General features: G+C 42.6%; 1 long non-coding RNA gene across 3 annotated transcripts in view; it reads left to right on the top strand.

Moving 5' to 3' along the window:
* Nucleotides 1-21090, top strand: part of LOC119176395 (uncharacterized) — a 50001-nt gene extending 28911 nt beyond the window's left edge. For 2 of the 3 annotated variants that reach the window (XR_012886956.1, XR_012886957.1), the window contains exons 3-6: nt 15810-15929; nt 16022-16169; nt 17470-17543; nt 18607-21090. This is a non-coding gene — a long non-coding RNA (uncharacterized LOC119176395). Of the gene's footprint in view, nt 1-1011; nt 1069-15806; nt 15930-16021; nt 16170-17469; nt 17544-18606 lie in introns of all 3 variants that reach the window. The other variant, XR_012886958.1, reaches the window with a different exon arrangement.
* The last annotated feature ends 467 nt before the right edge of the window (nt 21091-21557 follow it).

A 21557-nucleotide genomic window follows, 5' to 3' on the forward strand; every position in this document is an offset into this window, starting at 1 on the left:
GAACTCTAACCTCATATGTTTCACTATCATAAGTTCATTATTAGCAGATAAAACTAAGGTTGAAGTTTCATTCTAAAATTTCGCGCTGAATACTCTGCATGTGTCTTAAAAAATTTGAGATGCACTTTTCCTATTTTTGCGACATTACCTCAAGGAAGTTTTCTGGAAATTCGTGTGCTAGGTTTATGGAACCCACAGGTGACAATGTACTTCATTTTTATTAGAAACTACGTAGGACACTGTAGATGCCTTCAAAATCTATGACGTCGTGGTCTTTGGTGCAGGAATCTCAAGGTTGCGTCTCCACCTGCATTTTCTTTTCCCATGTTTTTTCCCTTGCTGAGCATCATGTTATGATGCGAGTGGTCTTTTCAAGATTCTGAAATTGTGCTTTACTAACACGTGAAAAATTGTTTGGCTCCCTTTAATGTACTTAGGTGCTTATTAGCTTATGTACTACTCGTATGTTATGTAACCCTTATCAAGTTCTATTAGAATATTTTTTGCCTGTTATTCGACTAATACAGGCATATATGATAGCCCCTCCACTCTGTAATGTACTGTGTACCTTGAGGGTAAAATGAAATAATATAATAATGACGATACTTCATATTGTTGGTGCTCCTCATCCCTTCAGCATTCTGACAGCGAGTGCTCATTCAGTAACACCTGTGCATGCTCAAATGGATTCGGGAGAAAATTGGCTTAGTTTTCAATTCAATCCAACTTTTTATTTCTCAGAAAAAAAATGAAAGTATGTACACTTTTTGGAGCTGTCTACTGGCTGAAGTCTGCTATTAGCAGCTTGACTGATCCAGAGAACCCTAGCAAAGCAGGTAGCCAAACAAAAATACATTATTACAGGTACCTGTGAAAGTACAATAGCAGAATCATGTAGTGATTGAAGATATCGTACATCATGGCAAGTTAAACTGCCTTTCAAATGTACGACAGCAAGCAGTCGCAGTGATCTCTTCTAAAATGGCATTTTTGTTGTTTTTTTCTGCACAGCTCGTCTGTCACTAGTACAACAGGTGAAGATGCAATAAAAAACAGCTCTTCGCACATGTATGTGTCATCTTGACTACATTCGCTTGTTGCCCTGTTTGTATAAATTCATGATCGATCTGGATTGATTTTGATTTTTAAAAACATTGCACAAGCAAATAAGATGTTAAACAATGTTATTGATTCACTTGAATCTGAGCCAGAAATGAGCACACTTGCACCATGTGCATACATCACAAAGTTCTAGTTAGTTTCCATAATGAACTGTGTTGTTAATGCTAATAACAATATGCTAGTAAGATAATTCATATGAGTATGCTCCTTTGCAGGACACCACTTTATATAAGCAAGAAGAAAAAAGATTATGTGTAATTGCCAAAATAAGTGCACTCAAGTTGCTGACATAATATGTCATCAAAACCAATGATAAATACACTGACACGTCTTTCATGTCAGCAAAGATTGTGCAGTAACGCTTCATGACCATCATGAGACCTTGCCAAAAATAAAACAATAAAAAAAGCTGTACAAGTGATGAAAACAATGAATAAAAAGATAAGTAGAGATGTATCTACAAGAAGGCCTGCTGTAAATGAATTTTGTGATATTTATTACTTCTCTAGTGAAACTGTTTCAAGTGATGTGCCTTTCCGAAGTCTGAACTGTGTATTGGTTACTTATGTTTCTTATATATAAAAAAAATTTAATTTTGCATATGACAAAAACATTATTTTTTCCTGTCTTTTCTAGAAAATGGCAATAATTATTATTGTTCTGTAATTTGCAGCATTTTTTTACATCACTACAACCTTAAATTATGAAGGAATGAATTAATGAATGAAGCTTCATTTCTCATTGGGTATTGGAGGAGGGTGAGAAATATGAGAACTTTCACACTGATAACAAGATGGCACAAGACATTGTCCTATTTTTCTTCAGACAGTATGGAAACACTATGAACACAATTTCCAAACTAAATATGTGAGCTAGCGCAGGACTTACTACCCTAAAAGGTATTTTACTGTAAACTTGAACTGCATTATAGTAAGCTTATTATAGTAAAAAGCAAATGTACTGCTATCCCTATTCACGATTCTTTTTTCAGGGGCGAATCTGAATGTTAGCAGAACATTTCTATTGTCAGTGTACATAAATATTTGTTTAATTTACATAAATATGCATTGTACTGTGTGCAGGTATGAAGCTGAAATTGGCCCATTAAATTCCTAATTCAGCTTTAAAAGTAATGCCACTTTGTGCAATGTGGTCGACCCAGGTGGCTTCGTAGGCTCATATACTGTCAATGTCATGCTTGAATGAGTGCAGTCTTGTGCACTACTTTTTTTCAATGCTGCAATTTGTAGGTCATGACAATATGACGGCACAGTGGGGACAGCAATGTCTACAAAGTGAATATATCACAAAAAAGGAAATAAAAATTGGCAGATTCCAAGTACCTGGGAATCGACGTTAAGCAAAGCATGCAGAAGGAAGGTGACCGTGTTGCAATTTTCTTATCGAGTGACTCATCATAAACAGATATTAATATATGTACAAATGTTGCACGCACAGAGATATGTTGAAGAGTTGCAGATGTGTATATAATCAGTTATTTGCACTTGCGCAACGATGCCAACTAGAAAATGTCTATTAGCAACACAAGAAGCTGATATGAAGCACTGATACTCCCGGGGATGCTGGCCCTGGACGCTGCTATATAAATCATCTTTAACACAAGGAAACTAACCACAACGGACGTTAACCCGACGTGATGGCTGTATCATTGGATTACATATGTGATGTTTATAAAATTCGGTAGACAGTACTGCAACCACTATTGACGTTTCACGAAGATTAGTGTCTATTTGAAAAGAAGTTCCGAGACGTGGCGTAGCTCTGTGGTAAGATGCTTCACTGCCACGCAGAATGCTTGGGTTCGATTCCAGCTGGGACCCTGGCATTTATTCTTTGCATTCGACGGGTCGACGCTACCGATGTTGGGTATTTCTTCTCACGCCTTAAAATTGCCCATGTGTTTTCTCGTCGTTCCTGGGTATATACTAAGTGTCAATCACCTGTGGCACTTACCTGCATAGCAGTGGCACATACCCCCCCATGGATGTGTGCCACTGTCTGGCGGGAAGTGTTCGACGACGTACGCGATGGGATTGTGACATTATTCATGTTTTGACTAGCGCGTCCCATTAGTCAAAGCATCTTACCTTCCCATGCTAATTTTGGTTCACGCCAAGTTAAGAGGGTGCCCACGAGAGCACCCAAACATAAGCGGCTAGAAAGATAGATAGATATGCTCAAAGTCACCAAAGTTCGCTAAGAAATGCTTCGCATTTAAAAAGAAACCACCGATAGCTTGGCAAGCAGTGGCACAGACACTTGAAAATCATTGTACAAATCTGAGTATGGCACCAGATCTTCAATATAGATTGTAGTCGCTATCTGATAGATTGAGTGAAGGTTGGCTGAAACACGACTTGTCTTTTATTTTGATTACGAAGGCTTCTCAATTTTTTATGTTAGCTTGTTATTATGCCTGAAAACAATTGGGACATCCAAAACAACAAGTTCACACCCACATCTATGATAACATGAATGTGGGTGTGAATGTGAATACCCTTCAGAGAGCTATGGTGTTCTGTGAACCTAATGTTTAATCACTGAAACATCTGTTGCTTCATATACTGTCTCATATTTTTGTATGTTCTTGTTTCGTGGTTATATGTGCATATATCATAATGCTATGCTTCCTATGTACTGTAACTTAAATGGACCTCAACTTTATTGCAACTCAATTTGACATAAAAATAACCTTTTGGGACACTTTGTATCATAGCTAGGTCAGCAAACTCATGAGTAATCAACTCAACAGGTTCAGATCGGGCTGCGAGTATGCATATAATTGAGTTCTGTTGTATAGCATTTTGGTGAGTTTATGCTAGTCCGGCTAAAAAAAAAATTTAGTGATTCTGAGTTCGAGTGAGTCAGTTTGCGTTTTTATGGGCACGGTTTTTTAAGGCGCATGCACATTTTAGTTGTGCTTTTTCATGGTAATAAGGGCTGCAGCACGAGCACGAAAGTGCTAGAAGAAAAGTGAAACAAAAGGCGAGGCAAGGAAAGCAAAGAGGACAACACGGGTGCTTTTTCGTTTGTCACATTCCCACCATTCTCTCCCCTAAGATATCATATCAGGCACACGTGTGTCTAGGGTTTCCTTATTGAGTAGATGTTTTCTCATTAAACTGTTGCTAGCTCACAGTGTCTGTGGTTGTCACTACTTCTATTCTTGTGTGCCTGTCTTGTGTTTGAAAGCTGGGTTCGTTATTTTTCAAAACTATGTACCAAAAGAAAGGGAAAGAAGACAACCACCCATTTATAGCACAGAGGCACAAGGAAAGTCATATGGATTTCCTTGTGCCTTTGTGCTTTGTGAAAAAAAGCCTCTTAGGTGCCAAAAAATTCTTCTTGGTCTGGGGTTCGAAGCTAGGACCAACGCCCATCCGGGGCGGTCGCTCTGCCAATTTAGCTAACCAGGAAGCTAGCAATTGACAGCGCGAGGGCAAATTCATCAACAACTCGAAGCATATGGACACAAATTTTGCATCTGAGTTCTGAAAACACACAAGGTGGCGAAAGAGTTATGAATTCGCCCTCGCGCTGTCAATTGCAAGCTTCTTGGTTAGCTCAATTGGCAGAGCGACCGCCCCGGATAATAATTGGTGCTGGGTTCGAATCCCCCGACCAGGACGAATTTCGGCAATTAAGAGACTTTTTTTCTGAGAAATCCGTATGAATTTCCTTGTGACTTCGTGCCATAAACGGGTGGTTGCCTTCTTTCCCTTTTTTAACCCTTCCGCCACCTTGCGTGTTTCATAAGCAACGGTGCCCCGCAGAGTCACTCGCTGACGTATGGCTTAATGCGCACTACGTGCACAAGTTCAGGTCGGTGCTAGCGACGTCTTGTACAGTTTGGGCTATTCGGGACGACTTCGTAAGTAACGTCACTTAGTCGTCGCAGAACTTGATAAGGTCCGAAGTATCATCTGAACAACTTTTTGAATAGTGCCCGTCTTCGTACAGGCGTCCACACCCATACCCTGTCCCCGGTTTCGTACGTTACAGGTGTAAGACGTAGGTTATAGCGACCTGCATTGTACTCTTGCTGTTGGTACATTTGCAGACGTGCGAGCTGCCTGGCTTCCTCTGCGCGTTGAGTAAATGCGTCAGCACTCACTTCGTTGTCATCGCATTCGTGTGGCAGCATTGCGTCCAACATCGTCCTTACGTCTCGTCTGTGAACAAGGCTGAATGGGGTCATCCGTGTGGTTTCTTGTTTAGCAGTATTGTATGCAAACGTTATGTAAGGGAGAATCTCGTTCCAGATTTTGTGTTCGATGTCCACATACATTGAAAGCATGTCTTGCAGAGTTTTGTTAAGCCGCTCGGTCAACCCTTTGGTTTCTGGATGGTAAGCTGTCGACTTGCGATGAATAGTACCGCTGAGCACCAACACCTGATCTAAAAGCCCGGCCGTGAATGCAGTTCCGCGATCTGTTATAACGATCAAGGGTGCACCGAGTCTCAGCACAATGTTCTCTATAAAGAATCGGGCCACCTCCTCTGCTGTGCTTCTCTGGATGGCTTTTGTCTCGGCGTAGAGAGTAAGTTAGTCGGTCGCCTCTATAACCCAGCGGTTACCAACACTAGAGGTGGGACGTGGGCCCAAAAGGTCCATATCGATCTGGTCAAATGGCGTTGTCAGGATGTGGACAGGGTGTAGCAAACCGGCTGGTTTCTTTGGAGGTAACTTGCGCCGCTGGCAATCGAGGCAGGTCTGAACATGATGCTTCTCGACAGCGATGAGTCTAGGCTAGTAATACCTCCCACGAACACTGCCTAGTGTGCGCGTGTAGCCTAAATGTCCAGATGTGACCTCGTTGTGGCACTCTTGCAATACTTCAGAACGAAAAGTGGTAGGAACGACAAGCGGGTAGGTGGACCCGTCTGACGAGAAGTTTATTTTGTGAAGGACATTGTTTTGCAGACACAATGATGATAGTCCTCTTGCAAAGGCTTTGGGCGCATTCTGGCTTCGTCCTTCTAAATAATTAATCAAGCCAAGTAGCTCAGGATCGTCGTGCTAGTGATCTGCGATGGTTGACGTAGTCGAGCATTTCGAGGAATGCTGTCTCTTCATCAAAAGAAGCAGTCGACTCTATTGGTGATTGAGACAGGCAGTCGGCGTCCGTGTGTCGTTTTCCCGACTTATACACCATCGTTATATTGAATTCCGGTAATCTAAGGCTCCAGCGTGCCAATCGCCCGGAAGGATCTTTCTGACTTGTTAACCAACACAACGAATGGTGGTCACTGATAACCTTGAATGGGCAGCCGCACAAGTATGGGCAAAATTTCATAACTGCCCACTCCACGGCGAGGCTTTTCGTTTCAGTGGTTGAGTAATTTGCTTCTGTGGGTGACAGAGTTCTGCTTGCATAAGCGATCGCTTTTTTCTCGTCATCCTGGCGCTGCACAAGCACAGCTTCGAGGCCAACATTGCTGGCGTCAGTATGGAGCACTGTAGGGGCTGTCGCATCAAAATGGGCAAGCACGAGGGTTGTGTGTAGACGTTGCCGCAAGTCATTAAAAGCAGCTTTCTGTAAGTCACCCCAAACCAATGCAACGACATCTCTCGTGAGACGAGTTAAAGGTGAAGCAATGCGCAAAATCTGGAATAAACCGTCGATAATATGCACAGAGACCCAGAAAATGTCTGACTGCCTTTTTTTCTGATGGTGTTGGAAACTGTGCGATGGCGGCAACTTTCTCGGGTTCTGGACGAACTCCTGCATAACTAACAACATGGCCAAGAAACTGTAGTTCCTCAAAGCAGAAGTGACATTTCTCCATGTTGAGCATCAGGCCTGCGGATCGTATGCCCTGCAAGACAATTTACAATCATTCAAGGTGTTCGTCAAGCGTTGTAGAAAACACAATGACGTCGTCAAGGTATACTAGGCAGGTTCTCTATTTAAGCCCAGAGAGAATGGTATCCATGAGACGCTGGAAAGTAGCAAGCGCGGAGCACAAGCAAAATGGCAAGACTTTAAATTCGTATAGTCCGTCCGGTGTCACGAAAGCGGCTTTTTCACGATCCCTGGGGTCGACTTCACTTTGCTAATATTCGCTTTTTATGTCCATGGAAGAGAAGTAACGTGCGTTTCGAAGCCTGTCAATCAAATTATCTATGCGGGAAAGCGGGTAGACGTCTTTTTTTGTAACCTGATTCAGCTTTTGATAGTCCACACAACAACGCAGGCTGCCGTCTTTCTTCTTGACTAGAACAACAAGTGATGCCCAAGGGCTTTTCGACGGTTGAATGACGTCGTCTTCAAGCATTTTGGTTACCTGCTGTTCTATCCCTTCTCGTTCTTTTGAAGCCACATGGTACGGATTTTGATGGATTGGTCTAGCCGTATCCTCTGTGATATTCGGTGCTTGGTCAAGGACGTCCGGCCAACTTTCGAGGTCGACGCAAAACAGTCATGGAGCTCGGCTAGCAGCACAAGCAGGCGTTCCCGCTGTTCTGAGTAAAAGTAGGGCTGTTGTAAAGGTTAGGTGCTAGGTCTTGTGGGTCTTGTGTAGGTGTTGTTTCGAGTGCTAAAAAGCATTCACAAACATTACGATCTCGTCAAAATATGCCAAAGTTGTGCCTTTTGGAAGGTGCCGTCGCTCGGAGGCGAAACGGGTCAACAGCAAGTCCGTTCGGCCGTCGGTGACATTGACTAATCCTCGTGCTACTGAAATCCCGTCAGTGAAAAGCAGCGAGGTTAGTTGGTCGGCGACTCCTTCACCGTCGAACGGTACGTCACATGCTACTGAAACGAGGATACATGATCGCGGGGGCACGACTATATTGTGGTCTTTGAGACGAAAGAATTTGTACTCTGGTGATGAAGAATCAGTCAGACGAGCACTCTCGTAAAACAAAACCACATGGTCTGGAATGTTGATTATTGTGCCATACTGCCTGAGAAAGTTCATTCCTATAATTAAATTTTTGCAGCACTCTGGGAGAACGATGAAAGTCGCGACGAAAGAAGAATCGCCTATGCTGATTCTTGCTGTGCATCTTTCAGTAGGGAGCAGCAATTGACCACCCGCTGTTCTTATGTGTGGTCTTGTCTGTGGCGTTTTTACTTTTCTTAGTTGATCAGCCAGCTTGTGACTTATTATGGAAAAATCAGCACCCGTATCCACTAAGGTCTTGTCTGTGGCGTTTTTACTTTTCTAAGTTGATCAGCCAGCTTGTGACTTATTATGGAAAAATCAGCACCCGTATCAACTAAGACCGTCACTTGCTCTACATTGATAATTACATTGAGGTCAGCGCTTACCATTTCGTCGTTGTTAATATTCGTCGGTGTCGAGTCAATCTGTAGCGGCAGTACTGGGAACTTTTTATTGTCTTCTAGTGGAGCTGCGACCTTACCCTGAGAGGTCGCCCCCTTTAGTTTCCCCGGTAAGGGCTGGGCGACCTTGTTCCTTGAATGTCTGCAAATGTACGTTGATTCGGTGACGATGTCTGAGCAGGGGATGGAGAGCGTGACCTGTGGGCGGAATCGGGCTGGGGATTAGGAAGCGACTCGTGATAGAGAGACCACGTTGTTGGAGGTCCTCGAAAACCATGGTCGTCATGGCGAACAATGTACGGCGATCGTCGTATCCTGGCCGAGACCGGTAAAGCAATGTGTTGCGGTACTTACAATAGCGAGCTATATGGCCGGAACCACTACAGTTGAACCAGAGAGGGCGCCGATCGACAGTGCGCCTAGCATCCGTTCTGCGAAATTGTGGGCGTTTCATGTCCTTGTGGTGGTGAATAAGGCGCGGCAAGTGGTGGCTGGTGGCACGAAGACGTCGGAGAAATGGGCCGACATCTGAAAGCCTCCTGCAAAGGTTCCGACGAAGGTGCGGCTGTAGGTGGCTCTTAGTATGACGTAATAGGCGGGACGGGTTGTGGACGGTGGACAGCGTCGGCGTAACTCATTCGACGGTGCTCGGGACCGAGATCAGCTGCTGAAAAAGCGTGTCTAAGTTCATCATGAACGACTGTGGCAACGACTGTCACTGGTGTATCCACTGTAGGAGTCCGAAGCTAAATTTATTCTTGGACAATAACTCTGATCAAGTCACGTGGGGAGCCCTTATTGTCCAGAGTCACTGAAGCGGCGTTGATTGGAGTGGTAGTGGACGAGCGATCATACTGCCTCGATCTTTGGTTCAGAGCACGCTCAATGGCAGTGGCTTCTCTGATAAAATCGGCCACGATAGTTGGGGCATTGCGCACAAGTCCGGCGAACAGTTGTTCTTTCACGCCGCGCATAAGGTAGCGCAACTTCTTTTTCTCGGACATATTGGGATCAGCCCGGCGACATAGGCGCTTCACTTTTTTAGCAAACATTGCCGCAGTTTCATTAGGTTTTTAAAGCCTTAACTCGAGCAACTCCTGAGCCCACTCTTGACGGTCGACGCTGGCAAAGGTGTCAAGCAGCTGCTGACGAAACTCATCCATGTCAATATATGGCCTTCTTGGTTCTCTAGCCACGTGTGAACGCTGTCATCGAGAGTGAAGTACGTGCAGGCGAGCTTCTGTTGAGCATTTCACTGGTTGATGTCAGCAACTTGTTCGTAATGCTCAAGCCAATCTTCAACATCTTCATGTGGGGCACCACTGAAGCGATCAGGTAGAAGTGGCTGAAGAAGTGTTACCTGGGCTGGATTGGAAACGAGGCTGCCTTGTATCCCTTGGACCACCTGTGGCTGGCTGGGGGAGGCCATTGGAAGATGTGCGTAATGCCTGGTAGGATGTTCGTCCAAGGAGGTCAGCTCAGGAAAGAGACCTAGCAACCGCTGACTGAAGCGGTGCACTGGTGTCGTAACAGGTGGTTGCGTGTCGGGACTTGATGAACGGCTCCCTGTTACGCCTGCGAGTCCACATCGAACACCACTGCCTCTGCAAAAGGCAATCTGTGTCAAGGCCAGCAATCGAACCCACTTGACGCATTCAACTCAACGACATCATCAAGCGGTGGCGCCGGTCTGTCACGCAACGCACCACGAACTCTCTCAGCCCACGAGCCTGTTGAAGCTATCAGCGCCTTCCAGTCTTGCGAGTCTCACGCAATGCGTGGGAACGTCACTCGTCCTTGGCTGCAACCACGTGCAGCAATCGGCGCCTTCGAATCTGGCGAGTCTTAGGCAACGCGTGGCAACATCCCTCGTCCTTGATGCAACCACCTGCAGCGGCGGGCCCCATTGGAGGATTCCGACATCACGGACAGTGGTGCTTCTGGTTGGACATTTGGTTATTCAAAGGATCCACCCGGTGCCTATAAAAAATGCCCTGTGGCGCGTCGCCAGCAGTAGACCTATGTCTACTGCTGGCGACGCGAAGAGACTCGAAGAGCTCGGCTCTTCGAGTCTCTAAGCTGTCGGCCCCAGTGCCGAATTGGTAACGCCTCTATTTCTATGCTGTACATAAACCTTGCTTTAGCTCACCGTCGTCTCGTCCGCTCGTCTATCAGCTCTACGCAGAAGCAGTCGCGAACTGAGTAACACACGCTACAAAACGGCTGGTGACCGTATCGGCGGAGTTCGGAGCGATGGCGCCTTCGGGACCGTGTTGGCGTCGCCATCTTCGTAACATCCCAGATGGGGTGTTGAGCATCGGCACGCTTGCAACCCAGTACCTCCACCAGTGTCGCGGTTCAATTTAAGCAAATCACCGAGACCTTGAGTCCGAAAACCCACGGCGTGTGTTTTTCGTGCAGGAGCCAAGAACAAGAGACCTAAACAAAAGCACGTCGTCTTCTTCAGTGTCCCTTTTCACAAGACTGTTAGCGCGCACATCATCTTCGTTCTCTGTCTGTTTTGAGCATGGCAATATATATATATATACGAATGTTAATAAATGTAATATTAAATTTTAATATTAAGGGCTCGTTTCCTCTTTTGTTAGACACAATAATAATGAAAATAACACACATTGATGCCAAGAAGTATATCGGGGATGTTATTAGTTATAACTGTAATATAAATGTGAAGAAAGAAAAGTGGACAAAATGATAAAACTTGATGCTAATAGGGACCCAATTGAACCTTCGGCCTTGCAACAACATGTCCTAAGCTCTACTAGTTGAGCTATGGTGGCAGTCATCCCTTGGGCGACTTCGTAGAGTGTATATATGTGCATTTTAAACGTGGCAGTGTCAGTCAACACTGCCAGTAGCCATTAGAGCGACTGTGGAACACTTCTGCCTATCGGCGTCATGTAGCACATGATCTTATTATGAGCCGGCAGCTGACCATTAATCTCTAGCATACAATCTGAAGGCATCAAGTCTGGGAAAATGGGACCCTTGCAATGAATGAAGAAAAAAAAGTAATTTTGAAGGGCTCGTTTACTTTGTTATACACAATATCAAAGGAGTACTGGCGTGATTCACGATTTGTAGACATCGCGAAAGGGCCAGTATTCATTCTCTTGGTATGCAGTGTCGACACTCTGCACACACTACTGCAGTTTGGCAAAACATATAAAAAATATTTATTTTCATTTTAAAGTTTTCGTCGCTGAGCATCTGCAAGCAAGCTTCACTGCAATGGACATCCCAATGAGCCAATACAGTTCCTGAATTTGCGAGCTGTGCATCCTACATGCAGTCAATACTGTAGGAATCACTTTCGGCATTAGTGGACGACATTAACTCTTCGTTGTTTATGTGCACCATGAGCCGATGACAGATTTCTCGCTAGTACATCGTCAGTTGTCGTCTTCCCATGATTTCACACTGCTATAACACGTTCCTGAGAAGTCAACACTCGATATTGAAACTGAAAATGTCTTTTAGGGCAGCAGTAAAAAAAATTTTCAATATAATCCCAGCCACTGAAGTACTCGTTTTAGGTTTCTCGACACCAGTACATCTATTTCCAGCAAATATCTGAAAATTCTTGAAATTCGTGTCAGTACCTATTTATGAAAACTAACAAACTGATACGAAGGAAATTATAGGGGATTTTATTTGTTATTTGTTGTAATTGTAGTGTAAAGTGAAGAATAAAATGTGGACGAAAAGATAACTTGTTGCGGGCAGAAACCGAAGCTGCAACCTTTGAATAATGTGTCCTATGCTCTCTGTCTCTCTCTTTGTATGTGTGTGTACACAGAGAGAGAGAGAAAGAAAGAGAGTGGCAAATCCTTCTCATCCGATTCATATTTAGGAAGTGAATACTATATTTAAGAATGCTGTACTGACTGACAAACTTTCTTGTTTGTTGATTCACACGCTTGTTTTCTCGCTGGATAGTGTGACATCTCAAAAGGAGTACGTAAAGTTCTTTTTTTTTGAATGTTACTTTTTTTAGTTCTGGATCTGTGTGGACGGAAGGTGGCTAAAGGTTTCAGACAACAACGGGATAAAGAGCACGTAATGCAAACCGTGTCAAAAAAAAAAAAAGAAGGTTCTTGGGCTATACGAGGATTCTTTGCATATACTAAACTGATTTATATGTTTATTTTTAGAAAGAAACAAGAATGAAAAAGTGTTCAGTCTATGACCTCAAATTGAACTGGAGAAATATGCACGAAATGTATGTATTATGCATTAAGCCTTTAGATTACCCAGAATACTTTGAGTGGTCATGTGTCCACCTTTGTGCAGTTTTGTCATACTTTCTCATGGATGCAAAGCTAGAGTATCTATAGTGTCAATACAAGGTATTTTCTTCAGCATAAATGTACTTGTAATGGCGATGTTATCTTCTCATTAAACTACCATACCTGGAGACAGAACTTGGCAAAACATTTTGGATAAAACGTGATCTTACAAGCATCTGGGACACCGCAACTTGTCAATGTTAGCAGTGCTAATTTGATCAGCTCAAACTAAAGCCTACTCCTCATAATAGTGTTGTAATTTTTGGTGTTCAACATATCTTGTGATTTCGTGCATAACTTTAAACATTTCATGCTTGCAGTAGGAAACAAGTGCTTTTTATTCATGGTTGGGCATCTGCTTCCATCACAGAAGAAAGGGGACATTTGTATATGTGTCACATACAATGTAAGGAACAGCCAGTACCAAAGACATGGGACAGCAGTTGAGCGGTCCACCAAGCTTCTTAAACAAACCTCGCTCCACTCTAGAAGATAATGCGAAAGGAGCCAGGCACTTGGAGGGACAAGAGCATGTATGATCTGCCAGACAGAATTTTTGTAGGCACAGAGTAGACTGCAGGATAAGGGTAGCAATGGAGAGAAATTTGGTGTCCCGACTTCTCGTAGAGAAGCTTCCTTTGTGGAACTTCCCAAAATTTGCAAACTGCGGCATCTGTTGCCTCATAGGACAGTATTACTCACCAAATGAACTTCCTACAGATGCACTGGTGAGAGTGTCTGTTCTCTGTCAATGAAGGAAAGAAGTGTACATTTAAAGGCTCGTAATAACTTCATGTGCTGCGTGATGCCCAACAGGCAAATGAAGGGTGTTTCACACTCTCCATCATAGCTACTGGCGGCGCTGACTGACGCTTTCACGTTTAATGCACATATATACCCCATAAAGTGGACGAAGGGATCACCGCCATAGTAGTTGATAATAGTAGAGGATCAGACGTGTTATTTGAAGGTCTCAGGCGCAGTCCCTGCCCATGGCAAGTTATGCTTTCGTCCACCTTTCTTTCTTCACACATATATTACATTTACTTCTAATAATGTTCCCAATAATTTCCTTGGCATGGTTGTTTGTTATATCTTACCAATATTGTTCTCTGTGAAGTAATAGATAGAATAAAAAGTAGCTGAATCTTCTCTTTGTAAAAAATAGGTGCCTTAAAACAGACTCATCCTCCACTAAGACTTTTCCTATTGTAAAATAGAAGAGAATTGTACCGAACTTACCAATAGCCTCTGTTGCTCATTTTGTATAGTTTTCTGTTTTTTTTTTGAATAAGACAATACCGTTCTTTCAATTCAATGCAGTTAGTTTATTTAACTTATTGCATAAAGAATAATTGAAAAATGGCTTTACTGTATGATAATACAATGAAAGGTGGCTGTAAAATGAAAGCCAAGACACAAATCGCACGACATGGACAAGTGTGGTCTTGTAGCATCAAGAAACACAACTACGGAGAGTGTAGCTGCCATTGGTTTCATGTGGGACCCATTTTTGTTCATGACAAATATAATTGTCATGAGTCATTTTGGTACAAAATCTCATGACTACTATACTCATCAACAGGAGAGAAAGGATTAAAGTAAACCTCTCTATGCCTCCTTTATCAGGTTTTTGCATGATCTCAAGATTCAGTATGTCTGCTCAGTGTGCTTTATGCCAAGGTGAACGCGTCTTGGAGATAGCCCAATAACAGACTGAGCGGATCTTGGAGATGGCACGAGGTTCACCCATCCCATATACAGTGTAATATACTGCTGCATGGATCGATCACATGTGTCATGTGGTATGCTGCAAAGCCTGAAGTTAAATATTTTCAAGTATTTAATAAAGCATTTATTTGATTGCTTTCCAAAAAGTTTGCTTTTTTAATACCAACATTATATTTGCATAACTATCTGTAACTGTCAATTCCGTAGCTACAATTTTAGATCACAGATCCTTAACAGAGTGCCAAGAATTATTCATCCCCGAAAATTTTTATATGGCCCTCTGAAAAGCCCTACCAACTGTAGCATGAACTTAGAAGTAAAAAAGGAAGACTATTGTTAGCACTGCTGATGTGCCTGGAGCTGCCCGATTTGCCTTTGTAATGGTGTGCTTCTCTTGAAAATGCAGGGAGTCCTCTGTACCCCTTTATCTTATGAAGGGCTGAATGAAATCTGGTTTGGTAACCTTATAGATGCACAATTGTACCTACCTGCGGTGTCTAGTACCACAGGATCATCACATCATTTTATGGTGACGTAAACAGGCTCCTTCATAAAGTCTGCCTACTAAGCTTTACAGGTAATAAGTAGAACAAACAAATACGTTTGGTCATGCGCAACATCACAAAACATATTGCCTAACTAGGTAAGTCTATGGCTATGTAGCTAAGCAGCAGTGAATCATGTGCACCCAAATCGTGCACCCAAATCTGAGTACACGGGCCTACAACATTTCCGCCTCCATCGGAAATGCAGCCGCCACAGCCGGGATTTGATCCCGCGACCTGCGGGTCAGCAGCCGAGTACCTTAGCCACTAGACCACCGTGGCGGGGGGTTTCGACTTGCACAGCTAATGGGATGCCCACCTTGTGAATTTTTGAGATTGTTTACTTCGTTGTCGCATTCACTGAAAATATATGTACTGCTAAAATTTGTAGCGCAGATCACAGCATAAGTTCTACCTGTTTCTGCTCAAAATGAGTCTGCTGCAATATATGCTCTTAAATTCAATGCATAGTAGACCCGAGTGAACCTTTAGTACATATACACATTTTTCATAAGTTTGCAATGAAGCATATTACATTCGCATGAACTATATAGCCCATCCAGTTGGGGAATTACCTAACTTTGTCCTCTGAAGAACGTCACTAAAACAAATTCACGATAATGCCATCCACAAGATAAAGTCACAAAATCAGCAATGTTATGTCCACATTACCTTTCTTGTATGCAGTGTTCCCATATACATTCTTCTTAGTCATGCATCACAAATTCGTTCACGCTTCTACCAGAGTAACCAGGACTGTTTTTTTTTTCCTTGCAACCCAACAGCAGCCTCCAAGGAACTGCTCATATCAGTGTATGCTTGGATGCCTCATCACTCTGAACCTACCTAAAGTCAGCGGAGAATGTGTCATCACTGAAAGCAAGCTCATGGGCCAAAATCCTCGCAAGGTATGGTTGAAGATACTTTATTTATTGAACATAATTTGTTCAACCATTTCTGTCTTACCCTGCTCATGAGTCTGTTTTTTTTTTCTTCTCAGAAAACTGGACTAAAAAGAGACCATTGATTTCCAACGTACCCACATCCAGTCGTAAGCTCTACAGTTGCCATAGTGATAACCCCATGCGCCACCAATATGCCAGGCGGACAAATGGAAGTCTTATACTGAAAAGCAGTGATAGCATATGGTATGTTCAAGCTGTATGAAATTGGGTGCACAGATTGTTGTTTTTTGCTTTATGAATTACCCAGTTTACAGGAAATGTGCAGGCGTCAAAATTCTTGGACAATGCATGTCATGGGGTGCACATACTGTACTTCACTCTACGTGTTAAACTTTGCATATAGTATCACATACAACTAGGTAACAAATGGGTTTGTAGTAGTGCATATTTAGCAGCACTTCATTTTCACATTGTGTGTAGATTGCTGTGAATGTAAAGACTGTTGCAAGGCAGTGGTAGGTACAGCTATAGTAGTGTTGAAACAGTTACTGATACCACGTGCATGTTGGGAGTGACACTATCAAAGTACTAAAAAAAACTGTGCAAGAGCTCGTGCCTTCATTAAGCAAGACTTGTCCTGCAGAGGTAGCAATTGCGGAGCCGAACCATGAGAATAAAATACCTAGAAGAATAAGAATGGGTTGATCACATTCGGCAAGCATTCTCAAATCATGAATGATAATCTGTCACTAACCCTCAAGAGGAAGGTATGTAACAGCTGCGTCTTGCCCGTACTTACCTACGAAGCAGAAAGTGTGCCGCCCATGAAATTTGATTATTCTGTTTCGCCTGCCTCAGCAACAAAAACAAAGCAAGATGCTTCGGGTGGGGTTGAAAGCACTGTCGTACAACATACGTGGGTTAGAAAAAAAGCGCCGCGAATAGCCACAACCCAAGCATTAATCGGTGTACGTTACGGTGAAAACTTTTATTATTCCGTTGAGCATTCCGTTGAGTATTCCGTTCGGTATTCCGTTGAGCATGAAACAGGCTGTACCTTGCCATTTTTTCCTGCATTGCGAGCTGCACTTCCGTACTTCAAAATTTTATTGTATTTTTGCCAAACTATCAAACACTCAAAATTCATGCACAGCGGCGATAAACTGTGTGTCTGATGCAAGTGATCAAGCAGTGTTCTTAACTGAATTTCAGCCCACTATAATTATGGCGCTCCTAAATAATGAAACGTTACCGAAAGCAACCAAATTTTTTGTTGTAAACAAAACCGCTGTAGTAGGAATACCTAAAATCAGTTTGCAGATTTTATGCTTTTATAACTGACCCAATTAAAGCATTTTTAGGTAAACTTTGGGTGGTTATGGTGCATGTGAGGATATGGTGGACCAAGTGTGACAGTTGCCAGCTGGAAGCAGCTTTCCTTTCTGAGCCTAGGTGACTAACGCAGTAGTGCAATCTTTATTTGGAAGAAGTGTTACCATGTTCTCAAAGGTAGCTTATGTGAATAACCTACTTTCTTCTGCAGGGCCACTGCTCCTGCAAGGCTGGAAACTCTGAGCGTTGCAGACATATGATTGCAATGTTGCTACATGTGAACAGGCAAGGAGCAGTATTCAATTGTATAAAACACCAGCCAAGCATACAGATAGCAAAACAATGTGATCCAAACTTCCATCAATGTTTTCTACAGTGATGAAACTTGTAGCTGGGCGCTTTGGTTCACACTTGAAGGTAATACTGGTATGTGCTTATAAACTCGGCAGGGACATGGAAAGAATTAATATGAACAGGCGCCAACTTTCAGCTTTTATTTATCATCACCTTGCAATATATATTCATGATACAGACATTTGCAAGTGCACGTAGTCACATGGTCATAATCAAACAGGTTACAAAAAGGCATGCAAAAATTTGCACTCACTATCAAATGATGATACTGATCTGTCGCTATCACAAGCATTGCCTCTTACAGCAACTGGCCTTCTCACACTCTCAGGCATAGCATACACACTATTTGAATCCATAGTGTCCAAAACTCAGAAACAAACAAACATTAAAGGTGGTTCTAATTTTCCCTTTGCCACTTTCGGCTTTTAATGCTGCAGCAGCCAGCATTCAAATGCACTGATGCTTCTGGTGCCTCTAGTACGATTCAATGGGGCTACTGTCTCAACAAAAATTGTTCGTAAACTCTGATGGTAGTACCAGAAGCTGCACCACCAAAAATATTTGTGCGAAAACCTTTTACAGCATTTTTTTTCTTCAATTTGCCTCTCCTCAATCAAGTAGCTCAAGACTGACTGCACATAAATATTTTGTATAAGTAGCTAAAGTTACAAATGAGTAATTTTATGGTTCACTATGGTCTCTTCATGCTGTTTGGTTCATGCTAGAATCACTGCTAAAGACTTATTGATACAGAGCAAAATAAATTCTCAAAACCGGGAACATTGACGTGCACAACAAAATGTTCAAGTTAACTGTGTAACAGGCATGTCTCAGAAAGTGAGCCAACATCACAGGTTACTAACCAATAAACCTTTATGTGCGACTTTGCAAAACATGCTCGACACGTGCTTCCCAAGTAATCTATTTCGCAGCACTGCAATGTAGCAGAAGCTATTTTGAGTGTTATTTGTGGTTCCTTTCATTTTATTAATAGGACTGGCATCCAGAACTTGGACCTGCTGACGTCTACTGATGTTACACAAGCCTGGGGCAAGTTAAAGACGAATGCACTATATGAGGCCTGTAAACTCAAAGAACTGTGCCATGTACAGTGCAAACCGCTGCCAATTCTGGGCACCAAACAACAAGAAATACGCCAGCGACTGATTGCGACAGCACACCAGAGTGCATTGGCGCTGCATCAGCGTGCCAGAATGCACTATATTGAAAGCAATCAAGTTTGCGAATGTGCCACTATTCAGGAGCAAATTTTAATCAAGCACATCATGAAGAATGAAATGGAACAATACAGTGAACTTATGTTCCATGACATGGCATTCAGTGATGCAACAGCAATGAGAATTTATAAGTTTTCCAAAAATGACCTTGCGAAAAATGAGCTTCAATTCTACATCACACACATTAAACTCACTGAAGAGGAGGCACTTCTAATGTGCACCGAGACAAGGCATCAGGACAACACAAAGTGGCGAAGAGCTCGAAAAGTGAGGATAACAGGGAGCATATGTCACGCTTATTTTACATACATTCCAAAAGATCCAACATCTTGTGAAAGCAAGGGGTCCAAAATGCTCTCCGAAAGCTTTTGGGGAAATAACGCTACTCGTTATGGTAAACACTGCAAACAATTAGCCATTGAGAAATACAGCAGCATAACCATAAACGACGTTTCAAAGATCGGTTTCGTTGTTCACCCAAAGGATCCATGGCTTGGATACAGCCCAGATGGTGTTGTTTTCAAGAATTCCAACCCTGCAATTTTGTTGGAAGTCAAGAGCCCTGTACTGGGAAAAACTTCAACTGCTGCCCAACTTGCTATGCAAAAGAAGCTTGCCTACATAAAGAAGAACGGCGAAAACTTCACTGTGAACCCTAGGCATGCATACTTCTTGCAGGTGCAGCTTGGCATGTTTCTTTTGAACTTGGCTGTTACACACTTCGTAGTGTATTCAGAACTGGAGTTGATATGAACTGTGCATAGAAATGATGACCACATCGACAAACTTGTCCGCAAGCTGCAATTTGTGTATTTCAAGCATGTTTTGCCGAAACTTGCCGAGCTTGCTTAAGGATGAGCAGGCTATGCATTTCTGTTCAGTAACATTTGGCCTCAATTACCTGCTCTGCCATGTTAAGTTCTTAAGGACTGAGGATAGGGCAAAATTTAATAAAATCAGATTTAGATTTTTTGGTTGTTTGTGATGATAGAGCTTTCCTTAACAATATTCGATTCCCCACACATTTTTGTGTGTTTTGATTAAGCTGAACGACCTGGCTTTTGAAGACCAACTGACGAGCAGCGAAGTCCCTTTTTTTCTCAGAGCGTGCACAACCTGGGGTTCCTGGCTCAAGTGAATATAAGGATACTTGCTTGAGAAAGTTAGTATCTATTCATTGTAACGTTATTGCGCGCCACTTAGATGACGAAGACTTTTGCAGGACCACTGTGATACCGTACTTTCACAATGTTTCCCATAGTCTGAAAACGACTGGGAGCCGTGTCTGAGTGCAAGCGGTTCTTCTGGCACCCCGTAAGTTCTCATCACTTTGCAGGGTAACAAAGAAAAATGTGACTGGAACAAATGTTTGCACAACTAACCACAAAAACAAGTTTGTGGATTGTGTCCAAAAAGTGGTGGTGTGATACCGCTCTCGTGCGGAAGGACACCTAGGCTTGCATTGTCAAGATTGCAGATGTCAGCCGAAGTCTCATGAAACCAAGGTGGTCGCTATACACAGTTATTAGATGCGCGAAACCATTGAGGTGTCAGAGATTATTCGACTGCGTAATGGCTGCATCAGTATCCCATATGTGGGACTAACGCAAAACGATGTAATGTATCTGTATTCGTAATGTAGGGTTGTGCGATAGGTATGTGATTTCTCGGCATGTGTGGTTATCAGCAGTGTACTGTTTACATGTTTGTAAATCAATCTTTGTCAACATTTTCTTTCTAACCATGAAACACGATTGTACAAAAGCATCATGTGTCCGTCTAATAAACCCAGCTAAAAGTTTGTGCTTGTGTCCGTGTGGTTCAGTCTTCGTCGTCTAAGCGGTGTGCCATAACTTAAAAATCAAGTGAATGGTTTTTAAAATTGAAACCAGTAGTTCTTATTAGCGTAACAGACTTCCAGAAAAGTATTATGGCTACTTAAAGGTACTTGATGCTGCTTTTCTTAAACATGTGTTGCATTCACCTAGGCCTATTGCCTTCTGTGTCCAGGACGTGCATGTAGGCGCTGTTCTGTGCATCCATTTTCAGTTTAGTTGCACTATTATTGATTTTGTTGCGGTGGTAAATGATATTCTCCATTTATTTATGTGGAGCTTCCACAAACTGTGATTTAGAGTAATTGTATCTGCACAGAATGCAAAGGAACCATGGAACACATAGAGAGCACAATGTATCATGTTTATTTAAATAAAAAGCCCCCAAAACTGCCACCTTTGAAATTGTTCTGACTATTTGAAAGGCCTACATGGCCGCACTAAACACTATCAAGGCCGTTTGGGCGTAACGCTGCGATATGATTTGGTGCAATCGACCGCCATTATCAGTATTTGGCCAATAGAGACGGAAGTTACAGCAAAGTAAACCAGGAACAAAGAAAGGGAGATGATCCATGTCATGATTTCATGGCAGATGATCTATTCGAACAAAACAAGAAATGAACTTTTTTTTCCCTTCAGCTCTCTATAAGTCGAAGCTATTTTTTTGTTACCTTTGACCAATTATCAGAACAACCTAGAAAAATTTGGCAGATCCGACATACCATGAGAATCTTATAGTATACGAAACATGCGGAAGGGAAGTGACTGTGCTGTAATTGATTCATTCAGTAAAACATTACAAAATGATGCTAAATATATGCACAAATGTACGTACGCACAGTCACATGCGTTTTATATAACCAGTTGTT

This window comes from Rhipicephalus microplus, chromosome X, assembly GCF_043290135.1.
Source record: "Rhipicephalus microplus isolate Deutch F79 chromosome X, USDA_Rmic, whole genome shotgun sequence".
Taxonomy (NCBI): Eukaryota; Metazoa; Arthropoda; class Arachnida; order Ixodida; family Ixodidae; genus Rhipicephalus; species Rhipicephalus microplus.